Source organism: Choloepus didactylus, chromosome 14 (assembly GCF_015220235.1).
Source record: "Choloepus didactylus isolate mChoDid1 chromosome 14, mChoDid1.pri, whole genome shotgun sequence".
Taxonomy (NCBI): domain Eukaryota; kingdom Metazoa; phylum Chordata; class Mammalia; order Pilosa; family Megalonychidae; genus Choloepus; species Choloepus didactylus.
This window is the reverse complement of record NC_051320.1, coordinates 6,222,280-6,247,754: the sequence shown is the minus strand read 5'-3', so window position 1 is coordinate 6,247,754 and position 25,475 is coordinate 6,222,280. Positions and strand designations below refer to the sequence as shown.

The 25,475-nt window shown below is 36.2% G+C and overlaps 1 protein-coding gene across 2 annotated transcripts in view; it reads right to left on the bottom strand.

Moving 5' to 3' along the window:
* The window catches only part of SNTG1 (syntrophin gamma 1), a 1,042,376-nt gene extending 1,017,389 nt beyond the window's left edge, over positions 1 to 24,987 (bottom strand). For both annotated transcript variants that reach the window (XM_037803436.1, XM_037803438.1), the window contains exon 1: positions 24,224 to 24,987. The gene's annotated coding sequence lies outside the window, so the exon portion shown is untranslated. The remainder of the gene's footprint in view (positions 1 to 24,223) is intronic.
* Between the last annotated feature and the right edge of the window lie 488 nt (positions 24,988 to 25,475).

The following is a 25,475-nucleotide window of genomic DNA, read 5'->3' as shown; positions in this document are numbered from 1 at the left end:
TTGATCTATTTTGAGTTGATTTTTATATATGGTATGAGGTAGGGATCCACCTTCATTCTTTTGCATATAGAGATTCAGTTTTCCCAGCATCATTTGTTGAAGGGACTATTCTTTCCCAATTTGATGGACTTGGCACCTCTAGCTCTAACTTTTAACAACTCCAAGATCTTATGCTATCCTTTCTTTGCCTCATTAGATTCTAATCTTCTTTAGGTCAGCAACAAAGCTTAGTCTTTAAATGACTTTATAAGCTATCATTCTCCAGGCTGCAGAAAGCCAACAGATATTTGCACAATAATGAAACACTGTGTTATGAGCTATGTTGGCCTCTACTCATCAGTATTCTGGCCACTTGAAATGGAAATTTAGAATATTGGCAGTGTCAGCAAAGCAAGTGTTGAACACAGATTATTTTTAACCAACTATTTTTTTCTTCAAAAATATATTCATTATTTATGAAAGACTAAAGAATTAAAATGATTGATGTATCTTCATATATAATACATGTATCTTATTGAAAAATTCCATACTTTAAAAATTTAAGAATAATTCAGCTTTTTCATTATATGTGTCATATATGTAAAAATATACTAGTACATTCATTAAGTCTTATCCTACTATGCACCAAACAGCAGAGCCCCCAGAATATATGAAGCAAACACTGACAGAATTGAAGAGAGGAAAGACAGTTCTACAATAATATTTCAAGACTTTAATGCCCTACTTTCATTAATGGGTAAACAGAAGATCCATAAGGTAATAGATTTAATTGATATATAAATCTCTCTCTCTCCATATATACAAATGTGTATATATCTATATGTGTATATATATAGAATATCCATATATATATAGAATACACATATATAGAATACTCCACTCATTCCTCAGAAGAGACCATATGCTAGACCACAAAATTCTCAATAAATTTTAAAACATTGTAATAATACAAAGTATCTTATCCAACACAATGGAATGAAGTTAGAAGTCTATAAGAGACAGAAAACTGGAAAATTCACAATCAAGTGGAAATTAAACTTCCATCTTAAACAATGGATGTATCAAAGAAGAACTCAAAAGGGAAATTATAAAATATGTTGAAGTGAATGAAAATGAAAAAGCAACACCTAAATAATGCAAGAAAAGTAGTGCCTAGAGGGAAACCTGTAGCAGTAAACATTTACTTAAAAAAAAAAAAAAGAAAAGAAAAGAAAAGAAAAAGAAGATTGTGAATCAGTAAACTAACTATATACTTTAAGCAACTAGAAAAAGAGCTAATCCAAAGATAGCAGATGGGAAGAAATAATAAAAATTAATGCAGAGACATCTAAAAAAGAGAAAGAAAATCAGTATAGAGAATCAATAAAACCAAGATATGTTTCTTTGAAAAGATCAAGGAAATTGACAAAAACTTTAGCTAGACTGACCAAAAAAAAAGAGGGAAAACACAAATAACTAAAATCAGAAATAAGAGTGTGGGCATTACTACTGACCTAATAGAAATATATATATATATATATATATATATATATATATATAATATTATATATATATATATTATATGCATATTTAAAGGACTTTAAGAGAATACTATGAACAATTTTACACCAAAAATTAGATAACCTAGATAATCCAGATAACAGCCTTAGGAAAAACCCTAGAAACATGCAAATTACCAAATCTGAGTCAAGAAGAAACAGAAAATCTGAACAACGTCATAACAAGTAAAGAGAATTAATCATCAATCACAAACTTCCAAGCAAAAATAAGTCCAGGTTCAGATGCCTTCACTAGTGAATTCTACCAAACATTTAAAGAATAATTAACACAAATCCTCCTCAAACTCTAACAATAATGGAAAAGAAGAGAATACTTCCATTCTCATTCTATGAGGCTAGGATTGCCCTTATACAAAATCTAGGCAAAAACACAAGAAAAAAATTTCAGGCTGTTATCCTTTATGAGTATAGAGACAAAATTCTTCAACAAAATACAAGCAAACTAAGTATGACAGTATGTTAAAAGATTATAAGCAAAGACCAAGTAGAATGTATATAGGAATGAAAAGGTGGCTGAACATAAGAAAATCAATCAATGTAATACACTAAATTAGCATAAAAAGGAAAAAAAAGTCACATGGCCAACTCAATTGACAAAGAAAAAGCATTAGACAAAATCCAACATCCTGTGATGATGAAAACATTCAGAAAACTAGGAATGAAAAGGACCTTCTTCAACATAATAAAAGGCACTTATGGAAATCCCACATTTAATATCAAACTAAATGGTGAAGACAAAATTCTCCTCATAAGATGAAGAACCACACAAGTATACCTAATTGCATCACTCTTATTCAGTATCGCACAGGGAGTAATATCCAGACCAGTATACAAGAAAAAGAAATAAAATGTTTCCAAACTAGAAAGGAAGAAGTAAAACTCTTTCTATTTGCTCTATTTGTAGATGATACAATCACATAGATAGAAAATCCCAAGGAATCCACAAGAAAAGCACTAGAGCTAATAAACTAATCCAGAAAAGTTGCAAGGTACAAGATCAACCAACAGAAATCCATTGTGTTTCTGTATATCAGCAATGCACAACCCCAACAAGAAATTAAGAAAATAATTCCATTTATAATAGCATTCAAAAGAATAAAATTCCTAGGATTAAATTTAAACAAGGAGGGGAAATATTTATACAATGAAAACTACAAAACATTGCTGTAACAAATTAGAGAAGACCTAAATAAATGGAAAGATATCTCATGTTCAATGGCTATTAAGAAGTTAGTGCTAACCAAAATTATCTACTTATTCAATGTAATCCCTATCAAAATTCCAACAGCTGTTTTTTACAGAATGGGAAAAGTAAACCCTGACACTCACATGGCCTCACAAAGGACCCCAAGTATCCAAAACATTCTTGAAAGAGAAGAAAGTTGGAGAACTCACACGAATTTTGAAACGTACTACAAAGCTACAATAATCGAAACATTGTGTTACTGGTATAAGGATATAGACCAAAAATAGAATTAAGAATACAGAGTAATCAATGCATCTATGGCCAACTGACCTTTGAGAGGTAAATCAAGATCAGTTAATGTAAAATTAGTCTCTTCAAAAAATACTCTTGACACAACAAGATAAATATAAAAAAGAATAAAGGTGGATTTCAACCTCACACCATATATAAATATTTAACTCAAAAGTGATCAATGACCTAAATATAAGAGTTCAAACCATAAAACACTTAGCAGACAACATAGCAGAAAATCTTCATGACCTTGAATTTGGTAATGAATTCTTAGATATGACACCAAAAGCATGAGTAACAAAAGGAAAAAAAAAAAAAAAAAGCTAAATAGAACTTCACCAAAATTAAAAACTTTTGTGCTTCAAAGAATTTCATCATGAAAGTAAAACAACAACCTACAGAATGGGAGAAAATATTTGGAAACCACATATCTGATAAGGGTTCAATACCCAGAATACATGCAATAGAATATTATTCAGCCATAAAACAAATGAAGTACTGAAACATAATAACATGGAAGAACATCAAAAACATTATTCTAAGTGAAATATGCCAGAAGCATATGCATGAGTGCATGCATGCAAAATATCCAGAAAGGTAAATCCTTTTCTGGATATTTATTCTGGATATTTATTTCTGTGTTTACCAGAAAAAAGTAAATGCAGAGAGAAAGCAGATTAGAATTAGCCACAGGCTGGGGAGTGGGGATGGGGAGTAGCTCCTTAACAAGGCACAGGGTTTTATTTAGTGGTGATGAAAATGTTTTTGGAACTAGAAAGAGGTGGTGCTTGCACAACATTTTGTATGTTAACTTTTATGTTATTTTATGAATTTCACTTTGTTAAAAAAAATCTTAAAAACTACCTACCTTGAAACTTCCTTCAAAACATTCAAGAAAATTATAAAATCACTGATATTTCTGGGATACATATATATTGCCTTAACAATTCACTATACAAATCTAATGATGTTCTTTAATATCATTACTTGGTATCATCTGTTAAACATTCTTTGCTAATTCACTTTATAACATGCTTTGTTAAAAGTCATTAAAACCTGCAGCTGCATCCATGATCATTTCCTAAGTATAAAGACAGCATTTATAAATGATCTCCTTATTCAAAATACTGCAATACAGTTCACAAACTCTTTGTGAGAAGCCAGAGAGCTTGTATTCTTTGGGCAAAGGAAAAAAAAATAACCAAGTAATTCATCAGATGCCAAGTTTTTTTTTATCTCTTTCAAGTATTCAACTTCCATGTTCATTAGAAATAGTTATAATATAATCTCAGAATGCTCAGACGTCTTAGCTTTTTGAGAGCCATCTTGCTCCTAGGAATTTAGTCATTTAATTTGCATCCTAAATCTTGATAAACTTGAAAGTTTCAGTGATTTGTCTCAGATAAACACCCTGAAGTGAAGCTCTTATGCAAATATTCTAGAACCACCCAGTGAAGGAATAGACTGCATTTCATTTGGAGGTTTGTTTATACTGTTCAGGAGAAAATAGCTTATTGGGTTTATGTATGACTTTTAAAATAAAATAGTTTAAATTATTTCTAGGCATCCTTTCACTGATTATTTTTATGGTTTTAATGCTTTTAACCCTATCAAAAAAAATTCAGAGAAATAAGATAAACAAAGGCTGGATCAATTTAAATAAATGCATTACTTTTAAAAAAATCATTAAAATTGATTATTTCTTAAGACAATTTCACCCATTCATAAGCCAAAATGGTAAATACTCTGCATTTGTCAGTGTTTTTGATGGTATCTCCTGAAAACAATGTGGTATATTGTGATTTATACAGTAGAATTGTACATAATATGTATGCATAGGTTGCTTGGAATATTATCCATAAGCAAAAGGGGAAAAAATAAACAAAAAGATCAATTTTTAATTGATATTTCAGATGATGTAAGCAGCAAAAAATAATAAATAATAAAGTAGACATGAGTCACTAGAGTGGGTAAATTTATGGAAAAACACAGGAAGGGTTTTAATCTGTAAATAGTTGCATTTAGCAGGTTCATTTATTTAAGAAATGATTTTTTTAATTGACAGAAAGTGAATTATTCTATTTCACAAATGGGTCTTGGACAAAGAAAGCCCTAGTGACTATGAAGAAAATAAGGGAGTTTAGCACTTTGCAGAAGACACTTCTGTAAAGATCTATAGTGACCTCATTCTTTTAGATGATGGGGTGCTAACTTGCTTATTTTTGCCAACTATACAAAAAAATGGTATTGGAAATACATTCAGATAATGGCTGACAGCGTTCTCTGCATTTCTATGGGTAAGGGTAGGTGAACCTCACCCTCCACCCCACACCACCCCCAGCACCCACCCCCTGGGTAATAAACTGCTCCTTCCTTCCTGACTTTAAGCTCCTGGGTCACAGGGTCTCAAGACAAAGGCTCACATTAAACTTCTTCTCAGTCTGATCCCATCAGTGACAAGGGGATAAACTGCCCACTCTTTGGTGGTACATTAACTCCTTTGAGTTCCTGGAGTGCCTTTTAGTGCAGTAAAAAGGTAATTTGCTAAACGGCACACTGGGGGCTTAAAAACTTAAGTGACTAGAGGCGCGGCAAGATGGCGGACTGGTGAGCTGTATGTTTTAGTTACTCCTCCAGGAAAGTAGGTAGAAAGCGAGGAACTGCGTGGACTAGACACCACAAAACAATTTGACTTTGGGCATATTTCATACAACACTCATGAACACGTTGAACTGCTGAGATCAGTGAAATCTGTAAGTTTTTGCAGCCAGGGGACCCACACCCCTCCCTGCCAGGCTCAATCCCATGGGAGGAGGGGCCATCAGCGCCAGGAAGGAGAAGGGAGAACTGCAGTGCAGCTCTTATTGGAAACTCATTCTACTGATCCAAACTCCAACCATAGATAGACTGAGACCAGACACCAGAGAATATGAGAGCAGCCAGCCCAGCAGAGAGCAGACAGGCATAGCAAAAAACAGCAAAAAGAAAAACTCCAAAATAAAAGCAGAGGCTTTTTGGAGTTCTGCTGAACATAGAAAGGGGAAGGGCAGAGCTCAGGCCCTGAGGCTCATATGGAAATCCCAAAGAAAAACTGATCTCTCTGCCCTCTGGATCTTTCCTTAATGGCCCTAATTGCTTTGCCTCTTAGCATTTCAATAACCCATTAAATCTGCCGGGAGGGCTTTTTTTTTTATCCTTTTTTTTTTTTTCCTGTTTCTAAACAATTGCTCTAAGAAGCCCAAGACAGAAAGCCTCAAAGACTTGCAATGTGGGCAGGTCAAGACAAGAGCAGAACTAACAGAGCTCTGTGACAAAAGGCAATAATTCAGTGGCTGAGAAAATTCACTAAACATCACAACTTCCCAAGGAAAGGGGGGCGTCCGCTGGCAGCCATCATCCTGGTGGACAGGAAACACTGCTGCCCGTCGCCAGCCCCATAGCCCAGAGCTGCCCCAGACAACCCAGTGTGATGGAAGTGCTTCAAATAACACGCACACACCACAAAACTGGGCATGGACATTAGCCTTCCCTGCAACCTCAGCTGATTGTCCCAGAGTTGGGATGGTGGAGCAGTGTGAATTAACAATGCCCAATTCAGCCATCATTTGAGCAGACTGGGAGGCTCCCTACACAGCCCAGCAGCCCAGAACCGCCCTGGGGGGACGGCACTCACCTGTGACATAGCACAGTCATCCCTCAACAGAGGACCAGGGGGTGCATGGACTGGAAGGGAGACCCACTCGCAAGTCTCAGGAGCCATGCGCCAATACCAAGGACTTGTGGGTCAGTGGCAGAGACAAACTGTGGCAGGACTGAACTGAAGGATTAGACTATTGCAGCAGCTTTAAAACTCCAGGATCACCAGGGAGATTTGACTGTTAGAGCCACCCCGCTTCCCTGACCACCCAGACATACACCCCAGATACGGGGCGGGCAACACCAACTACACACGCAAGCTTGGTACACCAGTTGGACCCCACAAGACTCACCCCCCCACTCACCACAAAGGCAAAACAGGGGAGAACAGGCTTGTGGAGAACAGGTGGCTCATGGATGCCACCTGCTGGTTAGTTAGAGAAAGTGTACTCCACGAAGATATAGATGTGATAAATTAGAGATAAGAATTTCAATTGGTCTACAAATCCTAAAAGAACCCTATCAAGTTCAGCAAATGTCAAGAGGACAAAAACAACAGAAACATATAAAGCATATGAAAAAAACAGATGACATGGATAACCCAAGCCCAAGCACCCAAATCAAATGATCAGAAGAGACAAAGTACATAGAGCAACTAATCAAAGAACTAAAGATGAACAATGAGACCATAGTATGGGATACAAAGGATGTCAAGAAGACCCAAGAAGAACATAAAAATAAAAAAAATAAAAAAAAAGATGATCTTATGGAAATTAAAGAAACTGCTGACCAAATTAAAAAGATTCTGGATACTCATAGTACAAGACTAGAGGAAGTTGAACAACGAATCAGTGACCTGGTAGATGACAGAATGGAAAATGAAGGCACAAAAGAAAGAATGGGGAAAAGAAACAAAAAAATTGAAATGGACCTCAGGGATATGACAGATAATATAAAACGTCTGAATATAAGACTTATTGGTGTTTCAGAAGGGGAAGAAAACGGTAAAGGTCTAGGAGGAGTATTCAAAGAAATTGTTGGGGAAAACTTCCCAAATCTTCTAAACACCATAAATACACAAATCATAAATGCCCAGCAAACTCCAAATAGAATAAAGCCAAATAAACCCACTCCGAGACATATTCTGATAACACTGTCAAACATGGAAGAGAAAGAACAAGTTCTGAAAGCAGCAAGAGAAAAGCAATTCACCACATACAAAGGAAACAGCATAAGACTAAGTGTGACCACTCAGCAGCCACCATGGAGGCAAGCAGGCAGTGGCAAGACCTATTTAAAATTCTGAGTGAGAAAAATTTCCAACCAAGAATACTTTATCCAGCAAAGCTCTCCTTCAAATTTTAGGGAGAGCTTAAATTTTTCACAGACAAACAAATGCTGAGAGAATTTGCTAACAAGACCAGCCCTACTGGAGATACTAAAGGGAGCCCTACAGACAGAGAAACAAAGAGAGGAGAGAGTGACTTAGAGAAAGGTTCAATACTAAAGAGATTTGGTATGGGTACATTAAAGGATATTAATAGAGAGAGGAGAAAAATATATATGACAAACGTAAACCAAAGGATAAGATGGCTGATTCAAGAAATGCCTTCACGGTTATAACGTTGAATGTAAATGGATTAAACTCCCCAATTAAAAGATATAGATATGCAGAATGGATTAAAAAAAATGAACCAACAATATGTTGCATACAAGAGACTCATCTTAGACACAGGGACACAAAGAAACTGAAAGTGAAAGGATGGAAAAAAATATTTCATGCAAGCTACAGCCAAAAGAAAGCAGGTGTAGCAATATTAATCTCAGATAAAATAGGCTTTAAATACAGGGATGTTTTGAGAGACAAAGAAGGCCACTACATACTAATAAAAGGGGCAATTCAACAAGAAGAAATAACAATCATCAATGTTTATGCATCCAATCAAGGTGCCACAAAATACATGAGAGAAACACTGGAAAAACTAAAGGAAGCAATTGATGTTTCCACAGTAATTGTGGGAGACTTCAACACATCACTCTCTCCTATAGATAGATCAACCAGACAGAAGACCAATAAGGAAACTGAAAACCTAAACAATCTGATAAATGAATTAGATTTAACAGACATATATAGAACATTACATCCCAAATCACCAGGATACACATTCTTGTCTAGTGCTCACGGAACTTTCTCCAGAATAGATCATATGCTGGGACATAAAACAAGGCTCAACAAATTTAAAAAGATTGAAATTATTCAAAGCACATTCTCTGACCACAATGGAATACAATTAGAAATCAATAACCATCAGAGACTTAGAAAATTCACAAATACCTGGAGGTTAAACAACACACAACTAAACAATCAGTGGGTTAAAGAAGAAATAGCAAGAGAAATTGCTAAATATATAGAGACAAATGAAAATGAGAACACAACATACCAAAACCTATGGGATGCAGCAAAAGTGGTACTGAGGGGGAAATTTATAGCACTAAATGCATATATTAAAAAGGAAGAAAGAGCCCAAATCAAAGAACTAATGGATCAACTGAAGAAGCTAGAAAATGAACAGCAAACCAATCCTAAACCAAGTAGAAGAAAAGAAATAACAAGGATTAAAGCAGAAATAAATGACATAGAGAAAAAAAAAAAAACAATAGAGAGGATAAATATCACCAAAAGTTGGTTCTTTGAGAAGATCAACAAGATTGACAAGCCTCTAGCTAGACTGACAAAATCAAAAAGAGAGACGACCCATACAAACAAAATAATGAATGAAAAAGGTGACGTAATTGCAGATCCCGAAGAAATTAAAAAAATTATAAGAGGATACTATGAACAACTGTATGGCACCACACTGGATAATGTAGAGGAAATGGACAATTTCCTGGAAACGTATGAACAATGTAGACTGACCAGAGAAGAAATAGAAGACCTCAAACAACCCATCACAAGCAAAGAGATCCAATCAGTCATCAAAAATCTTCCCACAAATAAATACCCAGGGCCAGATGGCTTCACAGAGGAATTCTACCAAACTTTCCAGAAAGAACTGACACCAATCTTACTCAACCTCTTTCAAAACATTGATGAAAATGGAACACTACCTAAATCATTTTATGAAGCTAACATCAATCTAATACCAAAACCAGGCAAAGATGCTATGAAAAAGGAAAACTACCGGCCAATCTCCCTAATGAATATAGACGCAAAAATCCTCAACAAAATACTTGCAAACCGAATCCAAAGACACATTAAAAAAATCATACACCATGACCAAGTGGGGTTCATTCCAGGCATGCAAGGGTGGTTCAACATAAGAAAATCAATCAATGTATTACAACACATTAACAAATCGAAAGGGAAAAATCAAGTGATCATCTCAATAGATGCTGAAAAAGTATTCGACAAAATCCAACATCCCTTTTGGATAAAAACACTTCAAAAGGTAGGAATTGAAGGAAACTTCCTCAATATGATAAAGAGCATATATGAAAAACCCACAGCCAGCATAGTACTCAATGGTGAGAGACTGAAGCCTTCCCTCTAAGATCAGGAACAAGACAAGGATGCCCGCTGTCACCACTGTTATTCAACATTGTGCTGGAAGTGCTAGCCAGGGCAATCCGGCAAGACAAAGAAATAAAAGGCATCCAAATTGACAAAGAAGAAGTAAAACTGTCATTGTTTGCAGATGATATGATCTTATATCTGGAAAACCCTGAGAAATCGATGATACAGCTACTAGAGCTAATAAACAAATTTAGCAAATTTAGCAAAGTAGCGGGATACAAGATCAATGCACATAAGTCAGTAATATTTCTATATGCTAGAAATGAGCAAACTGAACAGACACTCAAGAAAAAGATACTATTTTCAATGGCAACTAAAAAAAATCAAGTACCTAGGAATAAACTTAACCAAAGATGTAAAAGACCTATACAAAGAAAACTACATAACTCTACTGAAAGAAATAGAAGGGGACTTAAAAGATGGAAAAATATTCCACATTCATGGAAAGGAAGGCTAAATGTCATTAAGACGTCAATTCTACCCAAACTCATCTACAGATTCAATGCAATCCCAATCAAAATTCCAACAACCTACTTTGCAGACTTGGAAAAGCTAGTTATCAAATTTATTTGGAAAGGGAAGATACCTCGAATTGCTAAAGGCAATCTAAAAAAGGAAAACGAAGTGGAAGGACTTACACTCCCTGACTTTGAAGATTATTATAAAGCCATAGTTGTCAAAACAGCACGGTACTGGCACAAAGATAGACATATAGATCAATGGAATCGAATTGAGAATTCAGAGATAGACCCCCAGATGTATGGCCGACTGATCTTTGATAAGGCCCCCAAAGTCACTGAACTGGTCATAATGGTCTTTTCAAGAAATGGGGCTGAGAGAGCTGGATATCCATATCCAAAACAATGAAAGAGGACCCCTACCTCACAACCTACACAAAAATTTACTCAAAATGGACCAAAGATCTCAATGTAAAAGAAACTACCATAAAACTCCTAGAAGATAATGTAGGAAAACATCTCCAAGACCTTGTATTAGGCGGCTACTTCCTAGACTTTAAACCCAAAGCACAAGCAACAAAAGAAAAAATAGATAAATGGGAACTCCTCAAGCTTAGAAGTTTCTGTACCTCAAAGGAATTTGTCAAAAAGGTAAAGAGGCAGCCAACTCAATGGGAAAAAATTTTTGGAAACCATGTATCTGACAAAAGACTGATATCTTGCATATATAAAGAAAACCTATAACTCAATGACAATAGTACAGACAGCCCAATTATAAAATGGGCAAAAGATATGAAAAGAAAGTTCTCTGAAGAGGAAATGCAAATGGCCAAGAAACACATGAAAAAATGTTCAGCTTCACTAGCTATTAGGAGACGCAAATTAAGACCACAATGAGATACCATCTCACACCAATTAGAATGGCTGCCATTAAACAAACCGGAAACTACAAATGCTGGAGGGGATGTGGAGAAATTGGAACTCTTATTCATTGTTGGTGGGACTGTATAATGGTTCAGCCACTCTGGAAGTCAGTCTGGCAGTTCCTTAGAAAACTAGATATAGAGCTACCATTAGATCCAGCGATTGCACTTCTCGGTATATACCCGGAAGATCGGAAAGCAGTGACATGAACAGATATCTGCACGCCAATGTTCATAGCAGCATTATTCACAATTGCCAAGAGATGGAAACAACCCAAATGTCCTTCAACAGATGAGTGGATAAATAAAATGTAGTATATACACACGATGGAATACTACACGGCAGAAAGAAGGAACGATCTCGTGAAACATATGACAACATTGATGAATCTTGAAGACATAATGCTGAGCAAAATAAGCCAGGCACAAAAAGAGAAATACTATATGCTACCACTAATGTGAACTTTGAAAAATGTAAAACAAATGGTTTATAATGTAGAATGTAGGGGAACTAGTGATAGAGAGAAATTAAGGAAGGGGGAACAATAATCCAAGAAGAACAGATAAGCTATCACGGGTAAATTTAACGTTCTGGGAATGCCCAGGAATGACTATGGTCTGTTAATTTCTGATGGGTAGAGTAGGAACAAGTTCACAGAAATGTTGCTATATTAGGTAACTTTCTTGGGGTAAAGTAGGAACATGCTGGAAGTAAAGTAGTTATCTTAGGTTAGTTGTCTTTTTCTTACTCCCTTGTTATGGTCTCTTTGAAATGTTCTTTTATTGTATTTTTTTAATTATTTTTTTTTTATTTTTTATTTTTCACACAGTTGATTTAAAAAAAAAAGTTAAAAAAAAAAAAAAAAGGAAAAGAAAGTGTAGAGCCCCGTTGAGGAGCCTGTGGAGAATGCAAGGGTATTGGCCTACCCCACCTCGATGGCTGCTAACATGACCACAGACATACGAGACTGGTGGTTTGATGGGTTGGGCCCTCTACCACAGGATTTACCATTGGGAAGACTGTTGCTGCAAAGGAGAGTCTAGGCCTGCCTATAATTGTGCCTAAGGCCCTTCTCCCGAATGCCTCTTTGTTGCTCAGATGTGGCCCTCTCTCTCTAGCTAAGCCAACTTGAAAGGTGAAATCACTGCCCTCCCCCCTACGTGGGATCAGACACCCAGGGGAGTGAATCCCCTGGTAACGTGGAATGTGACTCCCGGGGAGGAATGTAGACCCGGCATCGTGGGATGGAGAACATCTTCTTGACCAAAAGGGGGATGTGAAAGGAAATGAAATAAGCTTCAACGGCAGAGAGATTCCAAAAGGAGCCAAAAGGTCACTCTGGTGGACACTCTTATGCACAATTTAGACAACCCTTTTTAGGTTCTAAAGAATTGGGGTAGCTGGTGGTGGATACCTGAAACTATCAAACTACAACCCAGAACCCATGAATCTCGAAGACAATTGTATGAAAATGTAGCTTATGAGGGGTGGCAATGGGATTGCGAAAGCCATAAGGACCACACTCCCCTGTGTCTAGTTTATGGATGGATGAGTAGAAAAATAGGGGAAGGAAACAAACAAACAAACAGACAGACAAAGGTACCCAGTGTTCTTTTTTACTTTAATTGCTCTTTTTTACTTTAATTATGATTCTTGTTATTTTTGTGTGTGTGCTAATGAAGGTGTCAGGGATTGATTTAGGTGATGAATGTACAACTATGTAATGGTACTGTGAACAATCGAATGTACGATTTGTTTTGTATGACTGCGTGGTATGGGAATATATCTCAATAAAATGAAGCATTTAAAAAAAAATTTTTTAATTAAAAAAAAAACTTAATTGACCTCCAGAATGTGGATAATTTATTCCTTCAGCACTAAGATAAAGTTTAGGATTTCTAAACCACAGAATCACCTGGGGAATTTAGGTAGTTTGGGTAAAGACTTGGAATATCAGACAAAAGAAAGTTTGTTTGTCTGAACTCTGGGAAATTCCAGCTATTCTGGGGGAGACAACAATTCCTCTGTTGGTTTCCCAGAATACTCAGCCTCAATGAGAAGATGCACTAAAGAAATTTAGATCATTCTGGATCCCTTGCTTCATCTCATGCTTCTATCCTCAGAAATTTAGAGAAATGTGGATATTTTACACAAGATTAAAGACAGAGAGGATTGGCAGTGCTGACGAGAATATAATAGGTGGATGCAATTTGAGATTAATTTCAAACTGAAGTAAAGTCAACACTATGCTGTATATCATTAGTGGAGAAAATTAGTTAATTTTCCAGTAGCTCAAAGAAATGAGTAATTGTTGAATATTTTTTGTGCATATTTTACATGATCACTTAAAAATATATATAACTGGAGAAAATTAGTCAATTTTCCAGTTAGTCAAACAAACTTAAGCAGTTATTGAATACTTTTGTGTATATTTTGCATGATCACTTAAGAAGAAAACATGAGTTTACACAAATATTTCCCTGAGTATTATGTGTTTTTCCTTTTAGGGTTACTGCAAAATAAATTGTGGATTTCTCTCATTAAGCCACCATCACCATAGACAAAACTGCAGTAATGCAACAAAGTATGCATATTCCATTTGGTGTCACCAGATATTGAAGGGGGCTGTGAACTAGGAAAGTAAGGTAGATAACACATAGTGCCAGTGACGCTCCGGGACTTCTCTCTTCCCTCCCACACAGAACCCATTGCCCCCTACTATGTTCTAAGAAAAGTGAGGCTTTAGGTTGCTTCATCCTTGATTAGCCCCTGAGGACCTGAAAGCCTGAAGAATATCTCCACCACTTTCAGAAACTGTTCTCTTCAAGATACCCAATGGTCTACTTTACAAAAATTAATTTTATTTAAAATTTTCCAAAATTTATGGACACTCAATACCTACCAAGCAATAAACTCCCCTTTCCCTAACTCCCCTCCCCTGGTCACCTCAAATTTTCTTTCTGTCTCTAAATCATTCTTTTTTTGTCTTTATGTGCCTTGCTTTTTTCACTCAGCATAATGATTTTGAGGTTCATCCATGTTTCAGCATGGCCAGAATTTCATTCTCGTTGTGTGTATGAATTCATCCATATATGGACACTTGGGTTGTTTCCACCTTTTGGCTATTGTGAATAGAGTCGTTATGGATGTTGGTGTATAAAGAGCTGAGTCTCCGTTTCTAATTTATTTGGGTTTATACCTAAGAGTGGTAATTCTATTTTTAGCTTTTTGAGGAAATACCATACTGCTTTCCACAATGGCTGCACCATTTTACATTTCCACCAAGAACACATGAGAATTATAATTTCTCCACATCCTCTCCAACACTTATTTTTCCATTTTTTAATAACAGGTATCCTTGTGGTATGAAGAGGTTCTGATTTGTTTTTTCCCAATAGCTAACAATGTTGAACATCTTTTCATGGATTCATTGTATACCATCTTTGGAAAAATATGTGTTAAATCCTTACCTTTGTCAGATGTATGGTTGCAACTACTCTCTCCCATTCTGAAGGGATGTCTTTACACTTTCCTGATAATAACCTTTGATGAACAAAAGTTTTAAGTTGGATGAAGTTGAATTTATCTACTGTTTCTTTTGTAATGCAGGCTTTTAATGTCATAGCTTAGATCTCAAAGACATAAACACATGCCCCTATGTTAACATCTTAGAGTTTTGTGGGTTTAGCTCTTACATTTCAATCCTATTTAGTTCCAACTTGATTATGTTGCCTGGGGATATCTGGTTTTCCCAGTGCAATTTGTTGAATCAATGATCTACTTTTGAGCAAACCCAAAGGCACTTCAAATCTTTATTTCTTTTATCTCTGTGCAGAATAAACATTGTCAATCATCTATCTTTTCTTTAAACTTTACCTATTTTCCCTTATATATTCGCTTACTGTTTTAAGAGCTCTTTTATTACCCATTCTGCTTCTATTCTTTTTCCCCCAAAATGTAGATGTTTCTGTCCATAATTGACTATTTTTCTTATATTCTCTGAATTAGTTCATTTATTTTTATGGTTTCAGCTGTCTGCTCCATTTTGATTACTCTGAATTTCATATGTCAAGTTTTTTTCCTCTTTTGGAAACTAACTGCTCCTTTACCTACCATTTGGCTGTTACACCCTCTCACCACTATTTTGATATATCCAAATCAGATGTTAGATCTTCCCTTCCAAAGAATAACATTTTACATTTATATAATATTTAGCCTTTTCCCAGCACTTAATACAGACTTTATCTAATTCGATCTCCTCCTCCTGATCCCTCTTTTTCTGTCAGAGGCATCACTACTACCTAGTGATACAGTTTCAATTGCCTTATTTATAACCTTCTCTGCATTCAGTTTTCATCACCTTAAAACTAAATCACTGCAACGAAATCAGCCCTAGTCCTTCACTTACTGCCTGACAGATGCTTCTGGAATATGGCTCTCATATGTAATGATCCTGTTCAGTAATCTCCCTATTTTTTATAAAATTAAGTCAATATAATACATGAAGCTTCAAGATCCATCAGAATCTAAATTCCTCCATTTAGTTATGAAAATTCAGTAAAATGGAGTCGCTCAATGTTTGAACAAAATCAGAAGCAAGTGAAGCAGGTGTGGTATAAAATGAAATGGAAGATTTTCTTCCCAAATCACATGTAAGGTATGGGAAACTATGACCCCAAGTCTTAGTTTTAACTGAATCGGAGGGAAATCATTTAACTTTTTGGACCTAAATTATTTCCTTTGCAAACCAGGAATGATCAGGTAGCCCCTCAGTCTTGTTGTAAGAATCACATGAGACACCATAGAAAGGGCTCAAAATACTGGTAATGTCAAACAAAATGCCAGGGAATAAATCTGTGGGTGGAAACTAAAGAGGAAGGTTGAGTTTCCTGGGCATATGTATTATGTTCTATAAAAAGCAACAAAACGCTTCAACTCTAATTTCAAGAGACTTCCAGAAACATAGTGCCATAAAGGAGAAGCACAAAATGGAAAATCAAAATAAATTTACTTAGGTGGGCAATAGATAAATTGTATTTTTCTGTAATCACTCAAAAGGATTCATAAGTAGAGAAAATGAAGCATGAAGAGAATAATAAATAGCAGGTTTGTGAATTTAATGAATTAGATGAATTTTGAATCTAAATGTGCCTTATTGTATTACTTTTGGTTGTATTATCTTCAATCAGTGGTGTAAAATATGGGTATTGAGATGTCTGCTTACAGACTTTTTTTACTTACTACTGTTTTAGGTTTACTTTGAAATCAAAAGCAGACCAATGAAAAAAAAGGACAAATGGCATAGATAAGTGGAACAGACTTACCATATGACAAATAAGGAAGTATTGCTAAAAACTGCTGGGAAAAAAAAACCACTGAATACAGAAGAAAATAAACTATGCAGCCTCTAGAACTTTTACATTGGTCTTCTTCCTTAATCTGTTTGTGTGCCCTTTTGGTAGGACTCATTTTTGAACTAAAGGACACCCACAAAGTTTTGGTGCATTAATTACACAGAAGGACACACTGTGCATATTTCATCTTAAGATGTTCTTTCTTTGAAAAAGCAAGCTTGTAGAGAGACAGTGCAACCACATTCAACAGCAGATAAATTTAATGACTTAGGGAAAGGGGAAGCAAAAGTATCACTTGCTTTGATAATTTCTTCAATAGTACAGCAGTGGGCAATTGTCATTCTTTCCTCTATTTTTCCCCCATACCCTGAATCAGTGTCACCTGTGTGAGGCCAGCCCTACTGCCAATGCCAGTCTTAGTATACATGACGCCTTGGAAAATCCTGGGACATGGACTAGGAATAGTGGGGAAGAGAACTGGATTTTAAAAAAGAAATGGCATAAGAATAAAATGGGTGAGGAGATGTGGGGGTGGGCAGATAGAGAGATAGAGAGATGAAAACATCTCATCATGGAGGGAATTCCTGCTTGGGAATGAAGACAGGATAGAGGAATGGGGACTGCAGGCATTACTAGAGCATCTGAGTCCAGCGACGTCTACTTTAATTTACTATTTAATGAGCCAAGAATCCCCTTTTGTTTACATGTTTGTCTAGTTAGTAATTTGAATTAAGGCACTTTGAGTTGAATTTTGTCACTACCAGCAAAAGAACTAAAATTATACAAATACCAATGAGGCAAATATGTTCCTTTCTTCCACTAACCATGCACAAGCTGCTTTTTCCCTTGACATATTCACATTATAAATGAGAATTACAGAGGAAAGATTTAGAGAGAATTGCACGATAGCCAACCCCAAATAGAGTCTTATCTATTCCTAATGTACAGATGTGTGTGCAGGTACTTACATCACTGACCATACAATGAGCCATTTGCCTCCAAATTACAGACTCCAAGAGACTATTCTGAAGAGAGTATTATAATTTGTTGCTGGGAATATAACTAAAGAATAACTTTCTAAAGAAATTATCTGTGTTTTAAGCATATGATTAGGTAGACCAGTTGAAAATTTGTGTTCTGGGGGTTTCCACTTGTGCTTAGTAGACAATTGTCATCTGGTTAACTTTCCTTCTGCTAACCCTACTGTTACTCCAAGATTATCATCCTGGCTATGGTAGATGTTGTATGAATGAGAGAATAAAGATGGGGAAGAGGGGGAGGAGATGCTGGAATAAAACACAGGATGGGATATTGCTGATTGGTTTTCATACCTATTTTTCCTATGTTCTCTTTATCCCACATTTTTAAACCATAAATAAATGTAGTATCTGTTTCATTTCAGCAACTCAGCATTTTTTCATATTTTTTCCTTATAAACTCTTAAAATATTTAAGACATGACTTTTTGTTCATTTTTGGATTAAAAGAAAAGAACTGGAAAAAAAGGATTCTGAGTAAATATCTCATTTGCAGTTTTTAACAAATGTCACTGAAGCCAGAAATTGAAACAGCTCTGGAGGCTACAGGACACAGAGAGCACTGCAGGCACTGAATTTAGCTTGCTTGTAGGTTTTGTTTCAGGTATAATTTCCACCTTAAATTAGGTGAAAATACAGGAATTTCTCTTAAGAAGCCCTATTTTCAGTTTCCACTGTTTGCTCTGGCTGAGCAGGGCTGAGAACCACAGGAGGCTGTAACTGGTGGGTATTTACTGCAGCTGCCCACCTCACTCATTAGATCCTGCCTGAACCCTGCAGGTGTTTGTGTATCCCACCATCGAAAAAGAAGGTTTTGGTAGGTAAATGGAAAGAGCACTTTCTAGGACAATGCATGAAGGAAAGGCCTAGGTAGTTGTGAGCACAGAGAGTATATACAAGTAAGAGGATCATAATAAAAGAGCCATACTGGAACAGTGGATGTGGGCCGCAGTGTGTGGACTGGTATGACAAGCTAAGAGAGACCAATCACCATGCTTATCTGGTCACCTACTGGGTAGAAATTCTTTGTATCTTGTCACAAAAATTATTCCTTACTAAATGTGGAGGCAGACATTTCTCCTTTGTATCACATATGAAAACAATGAGACTCAGAGACTATATACTGCTTGCCCAAATGTGTATAGTTAATAAGTTCCTAATCCAGGATTCACACCCAACTCTGTCTGATCTTAAATCCCCTATGCTTTCAACCATGAGAGTATGGAAACATTTTCAAAAGGAAGAAATGGCATAAGGGAAGTGGAGTATTTGAACTTAGATGAATCAATGGGTTTTTTGTTGGGCGTTTTGTTTTCTAATAGGCATAATAATGATTTCCTAACAGAACCAAACCAAACCAAACCAGACCAAAGCAAACAAACCAACAAAAAAACAGATCCGCTATTAAATTAAGGTGAAGTGACTTTCCAAAGATCACACAAATAGTTGATGGGAGAACCATATATTGTCACTAGATTTCATATATATCCAATGCATCTTTAAGGAAACCGCATTCTTTTCTCACAAACAGTCTCAAATTTCTTAATCTATGATACTTATTTCTCACCCTTGACCCTTTGAAAAGATTCAAGGGTATGCATTAATTTTTATAATTTTATGTTAAGTGACTATTGTTAAAATTCTGGTACCATTTCTAAAAGTTTTCTGCTTGCTGTTATTTAGTGAATTGTTCAGGCAAATATTTCATTCATTAAAAAATTAAATCTTCAGATTTTTGAAGTTTTGAGTGAATGATAATATATTTGCTAAATATAAATGTAGTTGTAATTACTTCATATGTTTTAATTTTGATAATTTATACAAGAATATGCATTAAACTTGAGTAAATTATAAAATAATTTAATTTAATGATTATTATTTTTAGTAAGCACAATCCTTTAACTTTGATGATGATTTGAAGATGAAATTCATGAAAATCTAAAGTGATCTCCTGACAGTTTGAGTATGTAGAATGTTTACTAGTTGGATCAATGTGCTGAGCAAACTTCTCAACGACAATTCAAAAATACACTTCTTGGTCATGGAAATTATGCTAATGACTATTCACTGTTTTCTTTTCATTTTTCTTTCTCTTTTATGTTCCTTTTCCTTTTTTTATACAATAAAAAATCAAGCCAAAAAGTTTCTCAAAATTGTATCACTAAGTAATTATATGTTTTTTCCCTCTGATCTAGTTATATAGTTTAACCACAAAACTATATTGAAAATCACTAAACCGCTGAACAATACATTTTTAAATATTTGCATATTGGCTCATTGTTTGTGATACTCCAGAAATCTATCCAGACCAAATGGTAATGAATTGCATTTAAACAAAGAATCTTAATCACTTTTTTAACTCCAGCTAATGAAAGAAAATCTGCAGCTACCAATGAATTATAGCTTAACCTTAAATCTCCTGCAGGGCTCTATGAAAAGAATCTCAGCTTTTGGATTAAATCAAGACACTTGCTATAGCATTTGTAGGCCATGCCCATAGATCTACCCCTTGTGTTATCCAAATTTCATTCCACCCCCACTCACCAGAAACCAAGTCAACATGTTTTCTGAGTGTGTTTTCAGATGATGAGTTTGAAGCCTATTCAACCATATTAGTTTCCCTCTCAATATCACTAATGAAAAATATTATCTTTCTTTATAGGTAAGAAAAGTATGATACAAAGACAATGATTGATTCTCCATGGTCAAACTAAAGTTTGTTAAAATGAACTCTTGTCACGTTGGCATAGGCTTGACCAGAACATGGTGTCAATTTTGAGTAGTAAATATTTTTAAACCAAGTCCTGTCTGCATTGAAATAATATTTCCATTAATAGATATAAGGAAAATTGCTGCTGAATTATCGGCAAAATATTATAATCCCTACACTGAGAATTGTTAAGTGTAAGAGGTGTGCCTGACAAATCATAATCAGCCAGAAATTGTTTAATGAACATATGAATGCTATTGTAAATTATTTACAATAACTCACACTTATATAGCTTTTCAGTTTCCAAAATATTTTTTAGAACATTATTATATATGGACTTTCAGATATTCCATGTAGGCATCCATTCATTTATCGTAAAACTACTGAGATAGCAACCATTTGTAAAGGATCTCTTGTGCCTTCAAGGGGAGATAAAGTTCTCTCTTTTACGGAAGAAAATTAGGCTTCAGTGAGCTTGTCCAAGATCTTACGATCAGCCGTTCAAGAATCCTTGACTGTCAACCAGTACTTTTCTGCTACATCATGATGCATACCATGTTTTATTCAGCAGCCTGTTGTCTCTTTCAGCACATGCCATGCATAACTCACTCCCTTAAGCTAAACAGGAAGAAAATAAGAAATAATAAGCCTCCGTCCATTTGAGTCCTCTCCTATGACTCCCTGTTCATGTTTCTCGGAAGAAATTACTGGCTTGCAATATCCTTCTCTTCATAATTGGGTAAATAAGCAGGATATTTGCCTGGAATTCACATCTTTTAAACTGTACACACACACAAAGGCCAGTTACTAAATTCGAATAGTAATCTCTTATTGATGCTTACTTTTAATAAAAATAGTACACATGAAATAAAAATTCCATAAAGCTTAGTTCAAATTTGAATAAACAATTCCAGGGGAAATTAGGGATATTCAATCCAATATGATCCAATGGGGTCAATAATAATGCTATAATGTTGAATTAATATTTAGATTGTCTATGCAAAAATGTTAACCAAGAACTATTTTATAACATTTTATAATTTAAAGATCCAGTCCTGAAGGGTCCTGTTTGCCCCAACTCTCCCCTTATCATTTCTTCTTAAGGGAAGAAAGGCAACTGAGCAGACTCCGTAACTCATTTCTAATTATCCTCTGATCCTGTATGCACATTACATTTTCCTGAGTAGGTAACCCTATGTCCCTGATCCCTTTTGAGTCACAAATGTGAGCAGCAACCAACAACACAGCCTTAGCCAACAAAACTTTTTGATTATTTTATTTGTGGGCAGGATTGTTGAATTACTGTGTCTCCTAGTCCCAAGGCTGATAGATCCTTTTTGGTAACAGACCAAAATAACTGTCAAGCCAAACAGCATGCCTTAATGGTGTAAGGATGTTCCAGAATAAAGTGTATTAATTTCTCTTGAAAGACAAGAGGCCCCAAGCAAACTGAAGATTGGCTTCCACTATCCGTGTCCTACTCCCCCATTTTAGCAGTTAGGGATTAGCATCTCGTTGGTTTGCAAGACCATATCTCAATGTAACTAACAGCATTTTCCCAGAGATAAGGATTGGCAGGAGCTCTCCTGTACTTACATGAGTTTGCAAAGGTGAATTACATTTATTTATTTTTGAAACTAAATGTCCAAAGGAATTAGGCAAAAATAACTTCTATTTGGTGAGGTTTCAGCCACACACAGGGAAAGCCTGCCCCCTCTGCTACGCAGCAGGGAACTGCTGTCATACACCCACAGGCATGCTTCCCAGACCACATGTTCTGCTTTCCTTTCAGGCTCTATGTATCAGGGGAGTTCCTCTATGTTAATTAATTGACAACCAAAATAACAGTCTGACAACGTGTTGCAACTCTTAAAACAAGATTTGATTCTTCCATGTGGTAATTTCGCTTTCCCTTCTCTCAGATTGTGAAAAACATATAACCAAAAACCAGATTTTATTAGGGGCATATTGCAGTTCTCCTGGGAATGAATTCAAATCAATGATACACATTTCTGCTGCTCAGATTATCAGTTATAACATATGTAGGGCAACAAGGGCCCTGAGGACTCAGTGACATATATGCCTTTGCTTTCTTTCTGTTAAGCAAGCAGATTTAGGTTTGGTAAAGTAGTAAGCAATGATTAAGAATATTTTTTCTTTTATCCTGAGAGTGTAATTGCTACTCTCAGCCAACACAGAACAAGGAGCCATCAGCCTACTAAGAAGTAATGTGTGTTTTAACTGCCATAGAGGATTTTTGTGTGAAATTGAGAGAAAGGGTAATACGGATATGTATTAGAGGTGTTTTATTACAAGTTATAATGACCTGTGAAATTAAAGAAAAACCTAAAGAACTTTAGTAATTTTTCATTGGGGCAAACACTTTCCCCAGTGTTAGCTATGCATATAGCATTATGTGTTTTTACATGGTTGGAAAAGCCCCTGCTTGCAAGAAACACTCTCCACTCAAACGAATGTGCTCATTGAAACTGATCAAGCTCTTAGTGAAATGTCAGGCATGGACTATAAATTTGTGTAACTGCTTTTACCCAGCGAGTCCTTTTTATTAAAGCAGAATGCTTATCAAGGTCACTGTGAAAGATTGTAGTTTCAAAGCTCTGGGGAAAGACTCCAGAAACAAGAATCAACAGAAAGACTTAATTAACACTTTGAAGTTTATGATTTGCCAGGAATCTATTAGCCCTTATCTCTTCCTGGATTTGAGTGTATTTTGTAGAACTAGTAAGTCAGGATGCTATAGAAACCCAGCTTCCCATAAAAGGCAAACTAAAGCTTCTCATTTTCTGCCTTCTGACAGGTCTAGTTTCAGCAGGGAATCTTGAGTTTTAGAAGACTGGGAAGAACATGCTAAGTAAAAATGTGCATTTTTCATTAGGTATGGTGCTACAGGTATAGTTATCCTGGGTGGTTAAAGTAGAGGGAGAGTTCAGGTATGTATGTCATGTGTTTGTTCCTGGACATGTTTTGGCAAATTACAAACATAAAATATTGTAGAAGGGGTGGTTGAACATTCTTATTTGCAACTTTTTGGGTCCCATATTTTATATAACTCAGGCAGAATCACTTTAAACTGTATGCATGAGATAAAATACCAGATTACATTAATTAAAAAACCACACCCAAGATATACAGAGACTGTAAAGTATATTAGATTAGCAGTAAGAAAAATACCCAACTAAGTGTTTACTATAATTATATAAGGCAACATATTTATTATTTTTACTTTTTTATCACTTAAGAAACTTCAGAGAAGTAAATTATCCAACTATTTTATTAGACAAGATATTCCTTAAAATCATGACAAGATTAGGAAAAATTCCTAAGATTTAGGAACAATCATTAAAAAGCCAGATTGCTTACTTTCTCCTTAACAGACAAGGGAAAATAATGCAGGATGTGTTCTTTCTAAGAAGACTCAGAGAAAATTCATTAGAGTTGGAAATAAGCAAAAATAATAAGAGTGGTATCACTTACCTGCCAACGTCAAGGAATAGGAAGTCTATTCAGTTTCTCCAATATAGGGTTTTGAGTAGATCTCAGACCTGCTTCCACAGAGCTATTTCCAAAACAGTTGACATCCACTGGTGAACATTCTGTTTATTTCAAGAAGTAAGGGCCTTTGGGCATTTCGACCCCTACTGCAGAGCCCATGATTTCCAGAGCTTGTAACAACTTCGCCCTCACTATTCTACTTGCCTTCCTCCCAGCCCCCTATAGAAAAATTATTCTTGAAGTTGCTGCTGAGAGTAAGCTGTGGAGCAAGAGCTACTCCTCAGAGTCCGGTCCTTGACTGCAGCAGATGTATAAGGAAGATTACTTTTCGTCCATCAGGGAAAGAAGGGTGTGGGGAGGGGGATAAGGGAGCACTGTCTTTTAGCTGCGAGGAGCAGGGAGCACAGCTGCCCGTGGCGACGGCAGCAGCAGCGAGGACGGCGGCGGCGGCAGCGCAGCTCTGCCAGGGTGGCTGCAGCCCAGTCCAGATACGCTGTCCATCCCCTTCGGTGCTGAAGTAAGGGGACGACGGCGCTCCAGCCCGTGCCCAGGTCCTTTCTCACTACCAAAGGCAATCGGCTTCGCTGGCTTCCACCCTCGCTTTCTTTTCTCTGGCGTTCTATTTTATTTATTTATTTATTTTTGATTGGGATTAATTATTTCTCCAAAATAATACTCTCATATTTACTTGGCAATGTTTCCGGACATTATCCGATGGTGGAAGCAGGAATCCATGGGAAATCAGATCAGAGCCTCTCCTGACTTTTTAGTGGCCCTGAACGAGTTTCCTAATGAGAGAAATGAAAGGAAACGCACGCACGCGCGCGTACACACGCGCTCACGAGAGAGGGAGGAAGGGAGAGAGAGAGAATAAATATAGACTATGTACCATGGAAAATTCAGAGCCTCTGTGAAGCTCGTGTCTCTAATATATAAGATGAAAAAGGTTATTTTGGAGAACCATGTTGACTATCAATTTGGGGGACCATATTTAAATTTTGAGAAACCCCATTTGGAATTCCCAGACTAGGCACAGTAAAGAGGTCGTGGATTCTTCCTAAACCTTCCAAGCAGAAATGACAGATGATTGGAGACAGAGAGAGAGAGACAGAAAGAGAGAGAGAGACAGAGAGAGAAGACATCTCGGCTTTGCTACCCTTTAAAACGCGGCTGATTTGGTTTGGAATCGATGCAGAAAGAACAGAAGAGAGGATTTCTCCAGACGCGGTTTTCG